The following is a 24741-nucleotide window of genomic DNA, read 5'->3' as shown; positions in this document are numbered from 1 at the left end:
GTTGCTCAACTAGGCAGCGTAGCCGGGTAAACTTTGGACGAAAAATTCGAGAAAAGATTGTTCTACACGTCGGGTGAGTTTCGGGATATGGAATTGAAAATTCACCGAATTAGTAGCAATAAACAAAACGGCCGATCCCAGTGCTTGTCAGGATTTTTCAAGTAAACTAACAATGATACATTATTTTTGTATAGGACTAATTTTATAAAAGGCAATACGATGGAAAACTTTTGTAGGAACCATTTTTCACTGAAACCAGCAAAAACAAAAATAAATAACTAAATAAATAACTTCCGCAATTTACAGTTTGTTCAAATTTCAAAAAAATTTGCTGCTAAAATCCGGATCGAACTTTTTTGGCAAACTTCAGGATATGTTCCTGGGCATCTAACGAAATTGTAAAGAAATTGCCGGCTCTCTGTTCTTCGTCGAATGAAGTTGATTGAATTTCTATACATTCCGACCGGACTATGATTTTAATATTACGCAACTTTGCACATGGATATTTTTTACTTCGAAATATATTATACTTCCTCAAAGTTTATCGAACCGCAAATTTTCGCTTCGTTCTTAAACATTTCCCCCGGCATTTCTCATTCATATTCCCGAATTTCATTACCTGTCCCGGTCACTCGTACATATAGGTATACAGGCAGGTCGGAGAACCCTAAGCGAAATCAAGACTCCTTGATGGACAGCCCGAGCGGTAGTTCGTTGCAGACGAACGTTGCTGTTCCTTCGCATTTTTGATTTCCCTCGGGTATCCAGCGCCGAAACGCAAGGCTTTGGCAGCAGCTCCTTCGGCTGCCGTTCCCGCGTCTCTCAAATTCTTTTTCCTCGGAACTCCAGGTCTTTTTTAGTATTTCGCAGTAACGGAAATCCCGTAGCACAAGTTGATGCATTTGATTTCCCGGAAACTGAATTACTCTGGCAGACGCCACGGTCTGAACGAACAGAGAAGATAGGAGCTGATAAACGTTTACCGAGCCCTTCTTCAGGATTTATTTCTCGAAGGCTGCTTCCTCTCAAATCAACTTTGCGAAATTTTCGGAGTATTGCCGCACATAGTATGATATTAATCACCGATACTTAGGCTGACGTATTTAATTACGGTTCTGTCATTGGCGCTCATTGATGGTGAGATAATTTGTTATGAACTTTAAGATTGAGTAATAATAAAAAAATCAGAGAAAAGAAAAACACACCAAGGTACATTTGAAATTAAGCAGAAATCCTTGGAGCTGAGAAAACAATTAATTACCAAAATTAGCTCAAGTATTCAATTTTTCCACAGTTTGATCAGATTATTTCCCTGATTTCAAATCGGCATTCTGTATTGGGAAACTTCCGAGATAATAGCGTATTGAAATTAAAGTAAAGCTGAAGTAGTCACGATCCATCGAGTCGAACACGTTGTACCTTAATTATTGACACTTATCAAGACATTCGTCGCAATTTTCTAATTTCAAGTGTGAATTTGCAGCGTTCAGACGATTTGTCACTCGAGATAAGCCATACCTACTCATTCTGATAGCTTCCCTAGAACTCATTAGTCATGAGACATATTTCTTTACTTTATTTTTCAACCGAATTCATGCTATTTGTGTTCTCATAATTATATCTAGATTCATTGCATTTCATTTCCTGTAAAATTAATTATTTTACTGCATCAAGAGCCGATGTGCGGAAAATTAACGGCAGTCATTAGTCTTTGGATAAAAACAGAGAAAATAGCTACATTGCTTGGGAGTTTGAAGATTAGCAGATGTGATCTTCGATATACTTTAAGAGAAATTACTCTGTGTAATAGATATAATAGATTCCGATCTGCAATACATTTGCCTTGTAACCTTATAGAAACAGTACATTTTTTCTGTTGCTATTAAATTTCTCATCATGCATATTGATTTCTGAAATCTGCGGTCTTGAAATGAAAAGCAATTTTTCCACGCAGCCGGTAGTCTTGTTTACTTCATAATTCAGCGAGCACAAAGTAGAGGCAAATATTGCCGTACAGTTTGAGCAAGGAATGTCAGGAGTCATGATAATCCCTACAGAGAAACCTGCATTCGGATATTATTTGTTACTTTTAATTTGCATCTTGAACGTTGAATAATATAGATAATAAGATATAATCAACATTTCGTAAATCTGAATCAAGAGATTTTAGAAAATTGGCAAAAATATCATTGTCCTCCCGAGAGATGGCTGTCACGTTTATTAATATAAAATACCACTGTCGTGCGTCACGAATAATTTTTCAAGTATATTTTATCCCTTGTTAAACCGCGTTTTCTTTTTATTTACGCAGGTTGGAGTTTATTATTTGAAGCTTGACTGTGTCCTTGTGTGCTTGAAGGATCTGCTGACCCAAATTCCGTCCCTCGTTTGAGCTGATCTTGCCATCTTTTACCGCCATGTGCACAGATGCTGAGGAAGAGATGAAAGAAATGATCGGATCAAATTTACTTTGCCTACTATATTCAGTTTCAACATAATATTAGAAATATCCGAGGAAAAAGGTTCCTTCGAATATTCGTAAATTTAAACCACTTTAAAGGGAGGATCAACAGATGAATCTTACTTGCAGCCGCCAATAATGGAAACGATTTCTGAAGCGATGTCGAGGACGGCAAATTGGGCCGCATACCTTGCCCTGAGTTGGCGCCGGTGGAACTGTAAATAAAATTGGAAAAGAACCCATGACATGGATCTTCGATCACGGTTTGCGAACAGCGGGTTTCCCGGAATGTCGTTCATGAAGTCGGAAAACTTTCAACCTCGCGAAACTAAAACCCCAATCCCGTGGCTACCCTCGTTCCAAATACTATAAAAATATCAGACGTCCCATTCGCTCAGCGAAAGCACCCAGGTACGACTGGTCCGAGGAATCCCTATAGACCCGACTCACACATTCTCTCGTTTTTTTTTTATCCCGTCGTTATTCCTGAGAATTTTCTGTCAGAAACTTTACGAACGGTTCGAGAAACGTCTCAGATTCTTGTTATTACTTCAAATCGCTCCCGTATCTTGCGTAATTGGATCGTTGAATGAGAAACTCTTTAAATTGTCGTTGCTCTGTTTTTTGAAGAAATTATCCATCAACCTTGACAAACTCGTTCACTTTAAAATGAAAATATTTACTCAAAATGTCTTGATTTGAGTAAAGAAACACTTTTTCGACATGTTTCAGTAATTGAGTTTTTTTTTACTTAAAATTGAGAGTTTTTCTCGCAATTAATGTGAGAATAATTCTACAAATTAAATAACGGAAATTTTACTTCTATTTCATACACTTGACAATTATTTAATATGCAGTATATCTCGAGAAAATCATAGATAAACGAAAATTAAGAACATAAAAGTGAATGGGAAAATATTTACTATTCTCTTTCCAATGTTCAATTAATTAAAAATGAGATTTAAAATCGACGTTAACTGGCCAGTTACGAAACATTATGGTTAATTCAAGTAAAAAATACACCTATAGAGCAACAGATTTCTAATTTTCTTAGACATACGCACAGTCATTTTCTGATTACACGTTACTCGTTAAAAAGCATAGAAAACGTAGAAACAAATATGTGCTGATCCTCACCTCATTTTACTGGAGCTGAGATCTTTAGGCAAATGTTAAGTCGTTGGATGGGAAATTTGACTGCTTTCCACGCGATTCTGGGCGATACTGAAAGCTCGGCAGTCGCGTTGCTGCGTATAAAGACACGATGAAATCATAAAATCTGTACGACTCAAATGCAGCTGTGACTAATGAATGATACGATATTCCGATTCATCGGTCTTTGAACCTTTTCCATTGTTTAAGAAATGATAACGAGTATGCGACGCCCAAGCAATAAGTTAATGAAATATCACACCTATCGTAGTATTTCAAGTTTGAATTGCCGATTGCTTGGCTCGTTTTTCATACGACAGACTGAATAAATCCACGATGCAAAGATCCTTGATTACGGGACTTTCGATACGATGATTCTAGTGTAAACTAAAGTTTTCGGAATCTTGTACATAAAGTTGGAGATATTTTTATCCTTCTTCAGCTTCCGAAAATCATAAATATTTCTCATCCCATATTCTAAAGAACTTGCCTTACTGAAAAGTCGCTTCGATCTCTAAAGGCGGTACGGAGAATCAATTATACCAAGAAGGATTTAACTCTCATTACGGTTATTGAGAATGACGCAGAATATCTGCGTACATATATTTACTTCGCGGGCAAAGTAAGCGGGGATTCAAGTTGTTCTTGGAAAGCTGTCAGCTCCGGTGGTTCCCCTGTATATTTATTTCATCATCCGGCTGGTTGACGTTGTGAAAATCACGCGCGCAATCGTTTCTATTTATACTTTATCGGCTGCCCAGTTCGGTTTAATCGAACCTGATAAAATGTATCCAAGCATAATCGTAACGGTTAATAAATACAGGTTCCAATAATAATAAAAGTACTTTGTGGCGGCGAGTTATTTCTTTAATCCCAAAATACGAGAGGCCCTGGAACGCGTCAGCGAGGAATGCCTCTGTCGAATTCCTGACGCAAGTCCGCTGTCGGTTGGACTCGTCAGAATTAATTACACTTCCTGGCAATTTCACACACTCGAGACTCAACCTCCTTTGACATTATAAGATAAGTTCAGAGTTTTCAACGCCGGCACGTTGTCTCATCAGCAGATCTTATCGCGATTCTACTATTTATATTTACCTGTTCGTATATATTTATGTTATACCGGAGATCTTATCAGGCATACCTGGATGAAAATTTTTATCCGAAAATTTTAATCAACGAGTTAGCTGAATTGCGATAATATTTTTTTTTTGTCACGGAAGGAGCCTACAGTTATAATTAGGTCGTTACCAAAATGTGATGTAGAAATTTTCGAAAATACATGCTGTCGAGATTAGTTTGTTTTATTTATTTTTTACTTATCATTAATATTTCGTATCGTCCGCAGCTCGAAAGAAATTGTAGTTTTTAGCCTGAAATGCAAATTTAAGCGGGATACAAACGCCTGATTGCAACCTTGTACAAAATGTAAAAAATTCGCGATTCATGGCGGCGGCGGCGGGATTGTCGGACCAGTTGTCTGAACCATTGTTTTAAAGTGATGGATAAGTTGCTTTCAAAAGAGAGGTAAAATCTTGCTTTGTTTCTCTCGTTGTTTTAATAAAATAATAAAAACCGGACGTCGATCAATCTATAAATATTTTTCAGGACTTTAGTTGTGTTAAAATTTGCGCATTCATGAATTGAAGTAACATTTAATGATTAAGAGAAAAAAAAGAAAAGAGAAAAACGTACGAAAAGAATATCGTCGAAGAAATTCTTATTATTACACATTTTCAATACCCCTGGGACGCAAGGGTATTCAGTGGTAAAAAAATTCACATCACATGGGTATAAAGATATAAAATGCATACCCGATTTTCATTTTCGTTCTTTAAACACTTCGCTTTTCGAAATTCCGTGGCGAGGGGGAATAAAGTGACCCTGGAGTGACTGCAGGGTACGCGTATATAAAATATTACATAACAGGCTCTTTGTCGAGGAGAGCAGTGGTTATTCACCACGGTGTAGATGTATAAGTTACATCGTGTACATGAATAAATTTCCCCGTCAAGTGCATGATTCAGCCGTGTCGTGGGTTATTTGAATTCGCGACATTGCGTCGTCCCTAGCGCTGAAACTCCGCTATTATACGTGCTGCTTAGTGACGGATTATAGTTAAGGATTTAGTCGCACCCTCGCCAGCCGTATAAGGGTCAAATTAATACACTAATTTACAAGTCGAGCAGCCTCGCGCCATAACAATAACGTTATTGTTAGTCTTGATAATTACAAGAAAGAGAGAAAAAGAAAAAGACATGTGTTGCGATTAATCATGAAAACCGGAGTAACAAGATAGCTGTGACGAGCTAAATATCTGGTATAATTAGAACACTGAGAAAAATGTCATTTGTCACAGTCACTAGAAAAATTCACTGAAACAGGTATCGTTAAAATAAACTGCTCGAATATTGTTGGGATTGCGAAAAACGAGACGCACGTAACCATTTTGCGCCATCGTCGATCCTATTTTGGTAATTGCAACGAAAAATCAGTTTCTGAGGTTTACTCTACTTTCTCAGTTAAATAAGGCTTCAACGTCGATTTATCTTTGCACAAGCGTTAAATTTTCGCAACAGTTACAAGACAATATATCAACAGTGATCGTGATGAGAAAGAATAGTAACGGATACTAGAGTTTTCGGTAACAGCTATAAAACTAATTTTCATTTTGTACCTAGAACTGTCGTGGTAAAAAATGAAAATAGTTAAGGACCGAACGGTAACAGGAACTAAAAATTTCTCTCAGCGAAGTAAGCGTTCATTAGCACAATATCTCAAGTGTAAAAGGAGGCTGTGGCAGTAACGAGGTAAGACGTGGTTGGCAGGCTAGTCTCGTTCTTTGGCTGCTTACGGAAGCGTTTCGCGTATTTCCTTCGGTAAGATAATGCAGATGGTGCGGCGCCTGCAGAGAGTTTGGGTCAACAGGTTGCCGGCGCAGGTCGCGATCCTTGGACCCTGAATAAATCCGTGTGACTCCATTCCCGAGATCCATCTCTTGTCGTTGATAATTTTCCCCGTTCACGTTTCTTTTTCACCCCCTATTTCTCATCCCCCGTGTGTATGACACGTTTTTGGCGAACGTACGTGCCCGTCGTACTTCGGCGCGTAACGCGATTTTACGACAAGTGTAGGCGTGATTTCACCCACCTTGTGTCAAGACGCTTCACCTATGTAATCGACAATGAACCAGGCGTCTGGCTCTAATGAAATTGCGGCCACCGTAAGGAGGGACGCGGGAGAAGTCTGCGACGATTTGAAGGATGAGATGGGTCGCCCTTGCCTCGAACAATCGTCCGTTTAACTACCTAGTCGCCGGGGCGGGGCCTCGAATCAAATAGACCGATCGTAATTTCGTCCTATCGCAGTCGCTGTACGCTGAGAAAAGTTTCGTCTGGGGGTCGATCGCGTAATTTTACTTTTCGCATTTCCCACCATCCAAGCATTCTGATTCGTTGACTAAACTTAGCAAACTCAAGTAAAACGGGCATGGTTATCGTGAAGTTTTTAAATATTATTAGAATAAAGAAAAATCGTGGTAAAAGCAACTATTTTTAGTCGATGGCATATTTTGTAGATATTGCAACATTGAATCTATTTATATGAATCGGGGATGTTTTACACGTTCTTTTCATTCGTGTTTTCCGTGCGCAAAGTACTAGTTTCTGTCACGGTAGAGTGAGTCTGCGAATGCGCACGCGCGGAGTTTTCTCCTAGGAGTTAAAAATGGTTTTTTCTCTACTCTGCGCATGCGCTGTCGAAATCGATTCTGACATTACGCGATTCTGGTTTTGATATTGTGCTTTCGGTAACGATGGCCAATAAGCTAAAAATAAACGATGCATGGATTAATCGAGCATGACTCGACTGGATCGGTAAAAATTAATCTGTTAATCGATTGCTTCGTATTTTTTGTGAAACCGTGCCTTAGAAGTTAAAATTTTGTAAATTTCTGTACGTAGTCTTATTTTTTAATTTCAAGAAAAAAATATTCATTTATTCTTTACTTGATATATCAAATAGAATACTTTAATCACATAAATTGATATTGCATTGCGTCGTTCACGGAAGAAAAAAACAAAAACCAATTGTGAGGCAAAACAATCAAGTCGGTCGATTAAAGGATTCTAAAAAATGATAGATTATACTAGATTAATCCGGGAAAAATAAACTATTTAGTACACTAGATTTATTGTGTTAAATATAAAACTGTAACATTGATTTATTGTCGCACAAACATCGTCCGGATAGTCACGAAAAAAGTTTCGACGAGTTGCAATGTGCAAGTCTTTTTAATAAATTATGCACGTCACTCGGCATTTATCGTGTGGCGTAACCATAGCGTTAAAATGTTACGGACATTTGTCATTCAAGATAGGCTCAATAAATTCTGATAGCTTCCATGCACTTCATTCGGCACGCAACAAACTCGTTGTTTTATTTTCCACAAGAATTCACGCCGTTTGTATTTCTTATCCGCCTCATCGCGTGGAGCCAGTTAGTTGCCAATTCTATTATTAATACAATAGATGCTGACTAGATTCTCCGGATGCAATCAAGTTATCGGATAAATCGCATTTCCGTTTCTGAAGTATTATTCATATGCCCCTATTTCACTCCAACAAAGCCGAGAACGAGGGTGATTATTGATCGGAGAAGAAAGAAAAACGCGCGGAACAGAGTAATTTACGTTTGGACATGAAACCAGAAAATACATTCTATGAATGTTCGATAATTTGTATGCGGATGTTCTTCGAATTAATTCACACCGTGTAGATCAAAAAAAAAAAATGTTTTTTGTATGTATAATTTAATGGATTGAAAATTAAGCCGCGATGGACCGACTGTTTGTTATACCTAGAAGTTTAAAAATATTCGCTCGACAAACTTGATTAAATGAATTTATTGATGATAATTAAGGCAATGGTTTGAAAACCTTGTAGCGATATTCGTAAAATTATATTATATAACTTAATAATCGTTATAATCTCCATGTAAACCGTTTTCTTCTTCTTGTATTCAGTCAGAACAAAGTGAATACAAAAACTTTTCCCATTCCGATGGAGATTTGAATTAAAGATACACCATTTTTACAAAATATCTCACAACTTTGATCGGTGAAGTTTTGTAAATTGTACTACTAGAGACGTTTTTGAAGGTTGAAGAAGGTACTTCAGTCCACCAAAAGGCTCGCTGCATTGTAATCGTTCATTATATTTTGTAGCAGGCTGGAAATTGTTTATCTCTATTTCCGACCGATTGAGCTTATTATTTGGCGATTAACCGAGTCCTTGTTAGCTTGAAGGAGATACTGTCCTCTGCGCCGGCCTTCGTCTGAGCTGAACTTTCCATCTTTGACTCCCATATAGATCGATGCTGAGGAAAAGAGGAGAGACATTTTCAGACCCAATCGCAAACTACATTAATTTGGATATAAAAAATGTAACATTTAACCTTGCAAGGTTAGACACAATCGGGAAGACTTGATTTTACGGTATTTATATTTATATTATACGTTGAAACATTTATTTTACGGGGTTGTAAGTTGTAAGTTGTAGCCATAAAAAAATTGAATTCTTACTTGCTCCAGCGACTAGTGGATTTACGCTGCGCGATGGACGTGCCGGTACAGAATCTGAGACAGGCGTTCCGATAACGGAAATAATCAGACAGCCGAATAGGAATAAGAAGAAGATCCGGACACCTTGCCCCTTGTTTCTGCTGGAGAAACTGTAAATGAAATTCAAAAGGAACCGTCATTGCGAGAGGCGGATGTTTCGAAATGTCCTTCACGAAGTGCATTCTTTCATATAATCAAATAGTGTCCAACAATAAAAAGTATCCAACTCTAGATACAAGAAATATACTTTGGTGTTATGCAAACGGTGATTTTTCGAAACATTGATCTCGGTGAGATATATCGAAGGGAAGAAAATTAGTTGTCCTGATCTTTACCTCATTTTACTGCGGCTGCAATCTGCGTGGTTCAAGTCGCGAAGAGTCGACTGCTTTCGTTGCAATTCTTGGCGATATTAACAGCTCAGCGGTGAGGCCGGCTGTTTATAAAGAGATATTGCATGAAAATAGAACGGTACATCTACATAGGTATATGTCGCGATGACTTAGACGGGGATTCCGTTTAGCAATTTCTTGTAAGTTCGTCACAGCTCCGGTGCTTCCCCTCGCATATCCTCTTATCTACTTGTCATCGTAAAAGCCGAGCGTGCAACCGTTTCTCTTTGTTTTTTTGTAGCAGTCCTACGAGGTCAAATCCATTAAATATATAATTATAATGTACTGCTGTGTAAGCTCTTATTAATAGCGATATTGTCCGGCTGTCTCATTCTCTCGTGTAGTATTCTCTCGTTATATAATCATTCTCATTTTCTCGTCATGTAATCAGATATTGACGTGGCATTGCAGACCCTAATAAAATGTATTCCACAGTAATAACGAAAAAAGTATTTTCTGGTGGGGAATTAATTCGCGATTATGTGGCATTTCTTTAATCCCAAAAAAAGTTGAGGTAGTATGAAAAGCGTGGACAAGTAATGCTTCTAAACGCAATTTTGCTGTGGGTTGGACACGTCAGAATTAATTACACATTGCTGAAAATTCTTTATGGAAAACGAATTACACGAGTGTTAAAAAAGACGATGTTTCAGAAACTGCTTTAAACTATTATCCACTTTTACAGAGTTGATATGATACCGATAATTTTTTGATATTATTATCTACATCAGAGCCTTTGCTGCGAAACTGCTGTTAGATCAATATTGGCTCACTATTTTTCATATTTTCTCTTGCAAAATACGTACGGTGTCACCGTGAACATCAACACAATTGAAGTTTATTTACAGAGGGAAAATGATACAATGATAAATTGCAGGCAAGTGAATTATGTGCACACAATCTCTCTCGCGTTCCAATGAATACACACCGTTGTAAAAAAATTGATAATTCCAAGCTTTTGCAACCGATTCTGCGAAAAGACTTGACGGTAGTAGACTTCACTTTGCAGAATCGAGAGAAGAATACAATTATTCGAAGTACACTTCAAGTATAGACACACATTCCAATCGATTCGTTATATTGCTTAAGGACCATTCTCAAATGTTAAAAAAAATCACAGTAAATAAATGACGAGTTATGTATAAACATAAACTAAAAATTATATTCGCAATTTTCGCGTAGAAATAAAAACCGAAGTCTGTGTAAAGGCTTCGAGGCAACTCATTGAAGCAACGACACAGAGGAAAAAAGAAGAAAATGAAAAAAGAACATTTGAAAGAGAAATTTCGCAGAACAAATTACTTCTGAATCTTTGAAATGGTTTCGCAAGAACGCCACGTAAGCATATTCGTTGGTACAAAATTTGCATCGGGTCTATAGCTCATAATCAGCTCCAATTTCCGTTTGTCAAACAATTCGCCTTTATGTTTGCCACGATCGTCATCGTCATCATCGTGAATATTATCACTTTATGATTATATATAATGGAGCCGAGCTTATGATAGAGCGTGAAATATGAAAATCTCGTTATACGTAAGGCAAAGAGAGAACTGTTTCTACTTGCATGCTAAAGCTTTCGTACTAGATATAATATGAAACTATGAAATTGACTTACTAATTAGTTCCTGTGGAGCGCCTGATTTTATGCAATCTGTTTTCGCGCATGAGTTCATAGTTGCATCGTTGCAGGTGCGGCAATGTCTGAACAGCGCGGTTGTTTTCTACTTCAAAGCTTACGTTAATCCGTACAGGAAGAACCTTTGAATCAACGATGCATCATGATACTGACTACAATTATTACTTTGATAATCATGATATCATATGTGTCGCAGACATTTTGATTATGCACGTTATGAAGGATATGCATCATTTTCCACGTGAATTTTCCAACCTCGCTGTCGCCGTATACAATCTTGTATAGGATTATCAGTGAATTTAATCCCTAGAGACGAGGAGATATTTTTTGTCCCATTTTACGACGTGCTTTATGAGTCCACAACGCAGGTTGAGACTGCCGATCATAAAGTACGAGCACCTACTTTACGCGGGCTCTCCTCTCTATGTTAACGTTGTAAATTTACCGGCGCATAGCAACCGGAGCTGTCCAATTTTACGCACACCATAGTCGATTTTGCGCAAGGATACAAACCTCTGTGCAAACAGCCGTGGAGTCAAGACCGTATATGATCCTACAATTAACAAACGTGTTTGGATTTTGTTAGTGGTCTCAAAATATGGATTAGGTAGACAAAAAAGAACGCGGCATTTTTTAAATGAATTCGTCACAACTTGACTTGCACCACAGTTTTTTAAAAAATTTGCGAATTCTGACGGTTACAACTATGGTCGATTGAGATTGTATCATTTTTAATCGAGTTGAATTCAGGTAAAACAATATCCCCTTAATATGGAGAAAAATCTAGAATTCTGATCCTCAATCATTTTAGAGCAATTAAATCCTCGGATTTTGGCAACGTAGAAACGAAATAATTAACCATAATGTGATCTTTCTAATTTTATTACCAGTTGCAGGATTTTATTTACTTGAAGCTACGGTATTTATTTCTCTCCCACACGAAGGAGAGAAATTTTTCATAAAGTTCTATTAAATCGATTTTCGTTCAACTCTTGGAACCTTAATTTTTTAACTTTGTTCAAACTGGACTATAGAAGATTTGATATATCCTTGAGTAATTTCACAGAATTAAAACGGTGGTAGGAAATATGAAATCAGCTTCGACGAGGTGTTAACTTTGCATCACGATTATTGCAATACGTGCGAAACATAAATGCTGCCCAACGCGCCTTATGATTCTATATACACTTGCGCGTAATCCGGCCGTAAAGAAAGCCCGGAGAACGTATAAATAGGGCTCGTAAAGAGAATGAGCCTTATCAAATCCCCGCTGTTTTTTCCTCTGCAATAAATTACTAAAACGCGAGGTCAGAGGTCGCGAAAAGAGCTGGCTCAAAGCCAGACCGCGATATTTCAGGGTCCATATCCGATTACCGAGGAAATATACACACCGGTGTATATATATATATATATATATATATATATATATATATATTCGCGAAAATGATAGTCGACGGCGAAGCGAGAAGATACATCAGACGGAAGGTGGCGAGGAGGCGTCTAATGGCCGAACGAACTTCCGGTCGGTTCCGAGCCTTGGGTCATGCTCGCTAACTCGGGTGATCAAAGAAGGTCGGCATCAAAGAAGCCTCGGAGAGGGTTTGGATCCGTCTTATCAAGGCTGGGGGGCCACACTTCACGGTACAATGAAAAGCCGGTTCAAGATATTCGCGTATGGAGTTTCGGGCTTATTTAATCACGCCAAAAGTGAGATCAAATCAAAGTAAAAATTTTCGTATTACGGGAACATCCCTTCATGCAAAGAAGAAACCCCGAATGGATCCAATTCCACCGAACCTAATCCAATCTAGTTTTCGTCCGGGCTCGATATGTCGGGGATTTAGCTGCAGCGCGATAGAAAATCAACGACGCTCTTACGTTCTATGCGCATTATTCCAGATCCGTTGACGGGTATACAGGTAGTTAAGTGAATTCTTTCTTCGATAAAGCTCCGCCTCTTTGCATCTGGGCATGTCCAAGCTTTTACTCTCGATAAATCTTTTAGTCGGTCGACCTGTTGCTAAGAATAAATGCTCTCAGATCGTCTGTAACATTTACATTCGTATTTTTTTGAAGACTTTGTAAGAATTGTAGAATTCACTTGAAAAGTTATTGAAATAATTGTAATTTTGAAATGATGAAATCAATGCAGAAATTAATGAGATAAAAAATAAACAAACTGAAATCGATGAAAAGTCGCCAGAAGATCTATGATTGTCAATAGGAATATGTAAACCGATGCCTTTTTTGGTTAGATAGAAAAGAGTTTAAAAGATGGAATGAAATCTCCTTGAAATAAAATATTTTGAATTGCGGACACGGCGAATTTGTGGAAAATTCAGAACGTATAAAATGTAACCTGGAGCAACGGTACAAGCTGCGACAATTATTCATTTAGACAATTATTTGCATATTTCCGTTAGCTAAATTTTGCTGTGTGTAAATTTGCTCATGTAAATCAGTTGCCAAAAATATACACTCGACTTCCAAATTGATGGTAAAACATGAGTAAAGAAAGTCAAGGAAGACTTTGAAAAACGACGACAAACGTGTATCAAAATTAAAACAATACGACTCAATGTTCTTAGATGAGACGCGCATGGCGATAGTCATAAAATTTTACCCCCATTTGGTGTAATTGCAATTATTTAATATGCAATATACCTCGTGAAAATTGTAAAAAATGAAAATCAAAATTGTACCCTATAGTGTAAAAAAAAAAGTGAATAGGTTAACTTTATTAGATTAAATTTTTCAGAATGAAGTAAAAAATTCCACGAGGATCCAAGCCAAATAAAAATAATACCGTTCGTATCAATTTCCGGATATCCATCCACATTGCAGGCATACAGAAATCCCCGAAACAACGGAGGGGGTCAACGACCTGGTCCGAAAGGAGAATATTCCTGGAATCATATCGTAACTCGACTCGTAACGCTCGAGGAGATCAATCCGAAAGCCAAAGCGAGAGACGCTTTGCGAGATAGCGATTTGATCCAAAATCCGAACGTCTTCATCCCTCCTCCTCTCCGCCTCCTAAGCGCTTTTCAATGAAACACGCCACAGGCGGTAGAGCTCGGCGAGCTTACTCACACACAATATATTCATCCGCTGCAAAGATAGACAATATCATGCATATATTTCCACCGTCAAGCTAAGCCGAAAGCTCGACCGGCTCTTTTCTTCTGCCTAGCCGCGAGGTTCAAAGCGTCGAAAAGCCTTTCGCCAACGGTGGTGAATCCGAACGAGGCGTCGCGTCGCGTCGAGTCGGTTGCGTCGACGGCGACGGCGACGGGTTAGTCACCGCCGAGCACATCGCTCGATCGATCGTCTCCACGGTTCGTTGGTTGCCGGAGAAAGGTGGGACGGGGAACGTACACAGACAGAGTTTCCCTCGTTTCTTGCCGTCTGTATGCGGGGGGGGGGGGGGGGAGTGAAGCAGGGTGCGCCGAGAAGAGGGGATGATTCGGGGTGGTATATGACGGGGAGTGAGTCGAGGGGCACAGCCGCTGAGTCACGCACATCTGCCACGGCGCGGCGTCGCCATTGCTTCTCCTCCGAGCTTTTCCACCCCCTCGCCCCTTCCGCAATATGCGTACAGACGGACGCGTTTACGTGTGTAGGCACCCCGGACTGCGGAAGTTCACTTCGGTTCGCCAAGCGTGTACGTACCGACTTATGTACGTGTCCACACGCGGTAAGAATCGGGGTTGACCGTTCAATTATTCCTGCAGTCGCGGTGCGAGAGACTTTAGCCTCTACGTATGCATGCACCTGTGTAGAAATGAACCTGCGTTACGAATCTACGCGTATAACTTGCCCTATTTAATTGATGTATATATGTATATGTATATATATGCGTACACGTATGGGTAACAGTGTAACACGTATACTTTTGGAAAGATACTGTTATACCTATATCTTACATGGGCATACATCACGTACCTAACCTGTAGGTATACTATACCTGTGCAGAGCAAATATTTGACTAACGTCCGCTGACGCCAGATTGGATGATACGTACGCCTAACTCTGCACGCGTCGCATAGGTTCGGTGATGTGTGCTAGACTTTTTGTTGGCGTTGGTAATTGTACGCGATTAAGAGTATATGTCTATATAGAATTCGGTACTGACGGAAATGTTGAACATTACTTCGGGTGGATTACGAATATAGGGAAAAGTTGGTTGTTCCGTTAAGGGTTTCGTCGATTTTCTCGAACCCTCGATGTTTGGATAAAATTTTAATGAGGATAAAACTTATGATGCGTAACACGTCACAGCTTATTTTTAGCATTCGCATTAAATCAATATGGCTACCGTTGACGTAGTTGCGATTTGATTTTAGCTCTTCCGTAGTTTCTGGAATATAGTCCAAATCAAATGATGGCGAGAATATTTTCGTCATGATTTCGACTTCGGTTAGAGATTGAAAACTGAGAATAAAAACTGTCGATACTCAATGGCGTAAAAAGCTGGTCGCTCCTGAAGGTCAAAGTATTGAAGATTCATGGACCAGAACTTTTCAGTAATCTAAATTCCGTTCGAACAATTCTATTCACTGCATCTTGTGAATATTTTGCTTGAGTAATTAGTTTTTCTTATATTATTCTAACAGCCAATCAGGTCAAACTTTATCAATTTTCTTCACACGTTCAAGTACACGTGACGGTATCGTTTGGTTTATTATTTACTCATTTATTTGTGATACGAATTTATAACTAACAAAATCATACAGTGAATCAATTTTTTCTTATGCGCTCTCTATTCTGATAGAGGGAGAAAACTCTCAAAGGACATAGAGGTGAAAGAAACTTCGCTTCGAGAACTCAGTGACAAAGAACGATCCGTGTCACGCATACTTCAGTTGCTAAGTGAGGTTAAAGTATACAGTTCAAAAGTTGAACTCCAAGATAAAATCAAGTGGCTGCAGGAACGCCGCGCTGCAGGTCGATGGCGAGTTGGCCGGGTGGTGGTTAAAGCAAAAACTTAACGACGTTCGATCAGGAAACGATTAGGACTCGGAGAAATTCGTGACGTTTAACGCCGTTACATGTCGACAAACGTCTGGTCGCGTGTCGCTCTGCGATTTGCAATTTCAAAGGCCAATCCGTTTTTTATTCTCAGTTCTTCGTGCAATTTTATACCGTTCATAATTGAATTATTATCAGCCAAATTGGTAAGACGCATGCATGTGGGAGGAATCGGAGAAACCGTTTTCCTAACCTGCATGGCCGTTTTAAAAATATTTCGAAAATATCGAATGACCGTGCGGTGATATTCTGCCAGCATTGAATATTCACGATAAAACCAACACCGCCATTTTTGAATCCATCTTCCTGTAACCGTATCGACGGGCAATAAATTTGGCTGTAAAACAGTTCGATCGAGTCGTAAGACGTCGTTACATCTACATGTTCCCATGAGTTTGAAAACGTGTTCTACGTTTTTTTCTCGTACAATGCTTTAGGGTATACGTCGCTTGATGGTTATGTCGGCAAACATGCTTGTACCTGTACCAAATTGTATGAATAAATAGGGTGCGAACAAGCGCTTTTTTACGGTGGTTTGCAAGTCTATAGGCGCATTTCACCGCCTTTAGCTTTAAGTTATATGCGGGTGGCTGTTACCTACTACCTTTGCATGTAAACGCGGAAGCTTGACTTCAGTAGTAACGTACAATGAATGGTCAGACGGCGCTGGTAACGTTCAGCAGTCCGGACAAATGTGTTTGGTAAAATAATATCGAGCCGAGAGTCGTTTTGCTTTTTTCTGGTGCGCTGAGGAAAATTTCGATTCTTGCAGTTATCAGAAAATTTTAGTAAAATGGGTACATCGTTGCAATAAAATTTTAAACATTGTTAACATTGCAAGAAATTGCGGCATAAATTACATTTTCAAGTTATTGCGACATTAGATCTGGTCGTTTAGTCTACTACATTTTTTCAGTCGAAGAAGGCAACGACATCAATTTATTGTTGTATTAAAATCAAATTATCGCAATAAATACAAGGAAATATACTATATTTTTTGGTTAGGGTAAACACGGAAAATAGTTAAAGAGTGTATAATAAGCATGACTCAAAATTTCTCTCGGTGAGCACTTATTTTTCTTTGTACTCAGAAAAAAAGGAAGTTATTGCAGTCACCCTGAAAATGAAAAGTTTTTTTCACTAGATTTCCACGTTTCGAGATTTAGAGAATCACCTTCAACCATTCTCGAATGAACGTCTGTGTGCGTCGATGGATTTATTTTTATCCAACGATATTTTAAGAACGAGTTACCGGATTTTTATGATTTTGGTCTCAATCGACGCGGCTTTGCCAAACTTAGCCTTGGTTAGATTTTAACTAGGCTCAGTTAGGTACTTTCTCAGTTATCTAAATGACGACATTCGAAAAATTTATTAAAAATGATGATATCTTGAGAACGAATGAATGGATTTGAATAAAAATTGGTATTGCGATGTTTTTTGGTTTTTCGGGTGGTTGATTACGAATCCGAAGTCAAATTGCGACATGCAAAATGGCGATCCAACATGGGGGAAAAATTGCAGTCAAGAGAAATGAAACGTTAGCAATTTTTCGTTTTATTCTCGACTGGTTTGGACATTTCAATATGAATAATTTTTCGACTTATATCGTATAACGAATGACAAATCAATTGCTCTTAGATACTTCGCTTGAACAAAGAAGATAGGCCTTTTAATTTTGCTTACATTTCGTTGGCTGTTGCTTGGAGTGTCTTTATTGAGGAATGCTTCTACCAAATTTCGAGGGTCTCGGACGATCGAACCGTGCAATCTCCATCGTACAGTAATTGCTTTTACGATCATCGCCTCGGGCGATAAACCTGCGTTGAGAAAACATTCCCCCGACGCACGGAAGTCCTTAAGAAAAAAAGATTCCTTTTAAGAAGATTAAACCCCTCAGCCGTTAACGTAATACCCTATGTGGTAGAGATTTTTGCAAATTTTTTAAAACCCTTGCGCTCTCAATTAACTAGCTCTAAAAATTTTAGGAAAGAGATAATAAATATCGCGCTTGAAATAAACACACCAATTACATTGTTGAATTTTGTTTTTTGTTCGTGCGTTCTCTGACGTATTTTTGGGGCTTCATCTGCTGAGCTTCATCTTTTCATAACCCAGCGAATCGCCTCAAAATTACAGGCTCACCACTTTCGGTTTGAAATACCGATGAAAAACTTCAGACGCCCTACAAGTGGGGGGGAAAAAGCGATGAAAAACCTCGTCAATAACGAAGGAGAAGTGCGTGCCGTTTTTTCCAACCCTCTTAAATCACCCTGCAGACGTTCTTTCAAAGTTTCGTGATGCTGTATTAGGTAACGTTGTTCTATACACGATGCAGAGTCGAGCTAAATTTTCACGAAAACGATGTCAAAGTTCACGATTCGACGATGATTGAAGAGCAAAATCTCGCTAGTAACAAATTACGTCGCGTGAAGCGATTCGGACGCTCTTGACGTTCTTTCGATTTTGAACCCGTAATTTATACGACGGAAATTAGATGAAGAGCAACATTTCGGTAACCAATTGGACCATCAACTCCGTTCGCATCGTTTCACAATCTCATCTCGCATCATACGTATTATTCTTTGAAAGATTACTAAATCTGAATTGAAGCACGATAAAGCATGTCTGTTAGAAGAAAAAAATCACGCGCAATAACTAACGTTGTATTCAAAGATCATCAATAAAAAATGATAAAAAACTGTATTCTGATTTGCAATAACTTCTTTGTAATTCTTAATTTACGATTAGGCCATGACAGCACGTGAAAAATTAAAACGTGAAATATTATTGAGGGCTCTTTTTATTATTGCCTATTGACAAATCGTTAAATACATTCGATTGAACTGCTATTTTCGGTTGGATAATTATCACTGTAATGTGGTTCACTCGTTTTCTTCACTGCTGATTTTAAACTGCGTCGTTTCGTGGCGTTAATGTATTTCAAATTTTTGTTTCGTTTATTTTTTTCTTTTCCTTTCTGTAATCAGTGTCGTTAAGCTTTCACAGCATAATACGGTTGAACACCTACGCGTTCAACAGGTATCAACGAGGCAACTATGTAATTTGCGTTGGCTCTTTGTTTATGACGAAACACAAGTATCGTCGGTGACAAAAAGAGAAGTATAAGAGAAAAAAGAAAATGCAAGCCATTTGTTGCGATTGACGGTAATTTAGAACGAACCTATAGAGGATCCTCAGGATCAGTCGAAATAACACGTTTCCTCGACATTTTCAATCCTGTATATGGGGGAAATGAGAAATTCCATTTTTTTTTAATTTTTGTCGATGATTTGGAATGTACTCCGAAATTTTTTAAATTCCATGAAAACGTGGTCGTAATTACATCGGTATAAATATTTCAGGGGTATAAAATATTTTCAGAAAATTTGAGAGATGATACCAATCTAATTATGATCTGATTTTCATTCCATTCTGAAAATTTCAGGACATACTTTGGCACCGTTACTTTTTCAAGCAAAAAATTCGAATCATTGATTTTTTTGGATCCCAAAACGAATTTAACACTGGAAATAACGAAAAACCTTATTTTAGGTAGTTTCTGAGTATCCACCTTAAAATGGATTTCGTATTCAGGAAGGTTACGCCCATCAAACTTTTTCATAGACAATATTCGCAACGAGTCAAATTATTTTCGTATGAGACAAAGTGGGGAAAATTTGAAAACGTTATAAAATCAACTTGTTTCTCGTAAACAGTGAGGTTTTGAATGCCTGGAACATTAAATTTTCATGTATTAGCGATTGCAGTCAGATCGAAATTCGGACCCCCTAAATTAAAAACCGACCGAAAGTTCGCGGATCGGCCCACATTAGACATAAATGAGAAGTTAATGCAAATAAAATCGCTTTAACACGGAGTTGAGGGTTTTTTTCCAGGAAGCTTGGGGGCTCGTTCATTACAGTTCACACCCCAGCCGAGGGGCAAGAAACGCCAACATCGTCGTCCGAGAGCCTGGATAGCTTCGATTGGACGAAAGACTCCCACGCCTGTTGTAACTAGGCGGTGTATTTCCCCCCCTTTCCTTACACCGCAGTTTTATTTTTCCTCCCTTTCGTCGGCTCCGTTCCTTGCCCTCTGGCGCTACTTCGTCAAGAGAAGGCGATTCCCCGCCTTTAATCGCAATTGAAAATATCGACGCGTGCCCTGCAAGCCTGAGAGAGAGATGGTGGACGGGAAAAAAGGTGTTTGAATAATGGACGAGCAAAGTCTATCCAAAATTGACGTGATCCTGTCACGGGGAAACCAGTACGTGCCGGGTTGCCGAAAAGAAAAACAAACGGTATGAAAGAAATGAGGGAATACAGCATCCATATTTCGTCCTTACCTATAGCAGAGGTAATATTGTCAGTCTGGAAGCGTTATTCCACGTTACAATATCGTACTTAATTTTCAGATTTCTTCCGGCTTTAAATTGGGACTGTAGATAACGAGCCTAGTAGGGAGTTCCTATGTTTTCAGTTTCTGAACAATATATAACATAAGATAGGTTTGTTCACGTAATATATCCACCTCGACTGTTACAGCTCTAATTGTAAGACTCGTTATTGTGTTTAACATCGAACTTGAAATAAAAAGAGTTTACCGAACATTGCTCACCTTCAGTTACAGCACACGATTTGTCCATTCAGACTCTATTACCGTGCCATGCACAGTCTGATTTCACTGATTTCACTCGCGATCGTTTCTCATGGATTTACAGCTTATATGACGTCCGATATCCGCTCTGTTCGGAGCTCGAGCCGCAAGTGCCACGCTCGCTTCTGCGCCGCTCGATCTCCCGCGCTCGGTTCGCGCACTCGCCGCCGCGCATGCGCAATACAAGCAGCGCTTCGCTCGCGAAGGCGTCCAACCGCATTACCCCATGACTGGTTTCGTTTTTCGGTGTGCGCGAAGGTCCCTCAGGCCGTCTCTTCGGCAGTAAGATGCTGAGACCGCGTTAACACCTCATAGGCTTAACCCTCGTTATAGGCTTCTGCGGGCTCTCGGTCGACTCGGTAGCTTCGAGCTACTTGCCCGCATTACGGTGCTCACGGATCATTGAGAACCAAGGAATACACCTCGTCATACTCTCTCGTCTCCTTCTCTCACTTTCCTAACGCGCGCGATTTATACGCCGAAACTTATGCAACGTGAAGGGGGTTTATTGGGCGCGTAAGGCCCTTATTGTCAACTGGTGACTCTTATGAACTTGATTTTTACTTCTATGAAACAATGAAAGTGAGGGAGGGTTATACTGAGTTACATATCTTGACGTTTAATCAATAGGAAAAGAGTCACGTTGAAAAATAAACGATGGATTTCGTTCCGGAAATTAAATCAAAAATTGTTGACGGATTGTCGTACTTATAATGGTATAAATGCTACGACCAGTAGTTGTTGAAGATAAAACTTCGACGCATGTTCTGCATCGATTCGATTTCTTTTATATCGTATCTTGTTTACGAAATCGATAATAATAACTCAGCAGGACAAGGACGCAAGAGTTTCCGTTTCCTGATTGTGAGGGAATTGCGTTGAACGGGTTTTGCGGTTGTCTAAAATTATCCTCAAGTATTAGATCTGTGCGTGAATCAAAACAGAAATTCTCGTGATCTCTGGCTGATTGTGAAACGATTTGATTGGAAAGAAAAAATTCGCGACGTTAATTTCCGCGCAAAAAATTCAATCGACAAACAAAGTTGCACTAAACAATTGCTCGTTGTTCCGCATTTTCTTATGGTTCCGACAATTATCGAAACGTTATTCGGACAGTACCCATTTTATTAGAATTTTCTGGTAACTGTTATAAGTGAAATTTTTCGCAGTCCAGGTTTTGTATTCTGCCGGAATCACGAGGGTTGGCAGCATCGGAGATAACGGGGAAACCAGCTGTGCTTCCTGACTGACGTGCTGCTGGTAGATTTATTCTGACTCGAGACGAAGCAGCTTCAAGTTTAGTTGGGCGTCAAACACACGCCCGAATTCGAAAGCGCGTTTCTGAGAGTTTCGGATACTGATCTTGAAGGCAATTAGCGAAATTTACTCGCCGGGTGCTGCACGTGATCACGAAATGAGGTTCTCAGTGAATTCAAGTTGCCAACAACAGGGTAGCCACCGAAGAGCAAACTTGAAACTTCCTGTTTATTACAAGTTTTTTACGATCAAGATGTAGTTCTTTTACAAATTAAATATGAACTGCCAGTTGGATATCCAAGAATTTTTCGTAGATTTAAAACAATCAAAACCATTCAGCGGTAATTGTGAAATCGTATTTTATATACTTGGCAAAATTTCCTGACCACATACAATTTATTCCGACATTAAACTGAATTCGGAAACCCTGGAATTGGCAAACCGTGAGAAGCGAGACGAAGGATACGGGTGAAAGGATAATTTGACAGAGGAGAAAAGTACTCGAATCACTTAGTTTTTTTTCCTTTTTTTTTTTTTTTTGAAGCAAACAAAATACTTTATTGTTAGATATTATTATATATGGTACAGTACGCGTAGCCCGTGACACATTTAAAAACAGACTATTTAATTGTAATATTCCTAAATAAATAGCCCTTATTATTATCATTATCATTATCATTATTATTATTATTTTCCTTCACTTTTATTTTTATGCTTTATTTTTTATTCCTTAAATAACCAACCTTGATATGACAATCTCAATTTTTGTTTTTTGTAACATTATTTCAATCGTTCATTCTTTTTTTTTCTTTCTCAGCCAGCTCTTGCGTATTATATAATAAGCCAATCGTTAAATCGTTACAACCGATATCATATAACAGTGACAACACATACACACACTCTCTTTCTCTCTCTCTCTCTCTCTCTCTCTCTCTCTCTTCCTCTTCCTCTATTTCAGTCCGTTTGTTTTCTCGTTCAAAATATACGCATAACAAGATGGAATTTTGTTTCTCTTATTATTCGTTTTTCATTCCTATTATATTTCATATTTTGAACAAATTTCTCTTTTAAAAGCTACGTTCCATCCGTAATCGATAATCATTTCTCAATAAAAATATCGATTCGGAGGTGTGTGTGTGTGTGTGTATGTGTGTGCGTGTGTACCACATTATACAAGCATGAATAAGAAAAGCCGGGGCGAATTTAAAGAAGACAAAATGCACCGTCGGTTTTATAAGTTTCAAGCTGAGATTTCGTTCCTTCTGGATTTTACTTAACCCGCGTTTATTTAGCACGATGGGGTTGATTTTTACATTTTTTTTTCTTCGCTCCCCCCATTTTCTATTTTGATCTATTTATTTATTTCTTTCATTTTTTATTTTTTTTTTTTCACTGGCCATTCGCACAGAGTTATAAAAATATTCGCGTCCGTCACGAATCTCGCGGTTTGACGGACACTGCAAACAGACAAACAGACAGACAGACAGACAGACAGACAGACAGACCGACCGACCGACAAACGCGGGTACTAACAGTAACTATGAAAGATTATACTCAAATAAAAACGATCGATTTGTTACATACAGCTTAGTTACTGGAAATACATAAAACGTATCGTTATGAATTGCAAGGAATTTTCTTTTTTTTTACACGGCGCCTGCAAAATCGCCCCGGTTTATCTAATGCACGCAATAAGGTATGTAATGTAGAACGAACGGATGGTTTACTTTGTTTCTCACCTTATAATATTATATAAGTATGTAATAACGAGATGGGCAAAAATAGACACGTTATGTATATAACATTCGACCGAACAATTTCGCGATATAATTATAATATATCCATACTTTCGTAGTGTTGTATGATATAATACACCATGTGTGTGTGTGTGTGTGTGCGTGTGTGTGTATATGCATATGCATATGCATGTACATATATACACGTATAACAGGTTTGCAGCAATTTTTGAAAAGGTCAGACTACTTGAGGAATAAATTATTTTCTTTCATGCTCTCCAAGCCTATCGCTTTACGTCTTGAATGGTTATTTGAATATTACTATTATTATTACTGCCTTTATTGTTGTTGTTATTGTTATTTTTTATTTCTTTCAATTATTTTTCTCCAACTTTTATTACAGACAATACGCCACACATGTTGTCTATTAACGTATGGGTTATTTGATGCATCGATGTAGTTATAATTATACGCGAGTGCTATATCATATATAATATAATAATATATCGTATGTAACGTATGTGTGTCTGTGTGTAGTGGATAATGGCACAAGCTACAATAAATCCTACGTCACAGGGCAACATCTTTACGGTAAAATACAGCACAATCATTGTTGTCATCATTATATAATTCATATATATCATAGATAATATAATATATACGCATGCATTAAATAGTTTATGGATTTATACCGTATTATACAATGCATGATGATAATGGTAATAGCAATAATAATCAGCGCAATTGTCGGTATCAAATTAAATAATGCAATACTGTAATAATATCAATATCAATAA

The 24741-nt window shown here is 38.4% G+C and overlaps 1 long non-coding RNA gene across 2 annotated transcripts; it reads right to left on the bottom strand.

Annotated features, from left to right (window-relative positions):
* Window positions 1–7801: 7801 nt before the first annotated feature.
* On the bottom strand, window positions 7802–20927 carry LOC138191152 (uncharacterized). Of its 2 annotated transcripts, XR_011177461.1 has the most exons (5): window positions 20913–20927; window positions 17979–18149; window positions 9569–9669; window positions 9195–9343; window positions 7802–8989 (listed from the first exon to the last, which is right to left on the bottom strand). It is a non-coding gene; the product is annotated as an uncharacterized lncRNA (long non-coding RNA). The 2 variants fall into 2 exon arrangements; XR_011177460.1 differs by lacking the exons at window positions 17979–18149; window positions 20913–20927 and having other exon boundaries at window positions 9569–9683.
* Window positions 20928–24741: the final 3814 nt, after the last annotated feature.

This window comes from Neodiprion pinetum, chromosome 6, assembly GCF_021155775.2.
Source record: "Neodiprion pinetum isolate iyNeoPine1 chromosome 6, iyNeoPine1.2, whole genome shotgun sequence".
Taxonomy (NCBI): Eukaryota; Metazoa; Arthropoda; class Insecta; order Hymenoptera; family Diprionidae; genus Neodiprion; species Neodiprion pinetum.
Note: the sequence above shows the minus strand (reverse complement) of the source record. Positions and strands in the feature narration are given on the sequence as shown.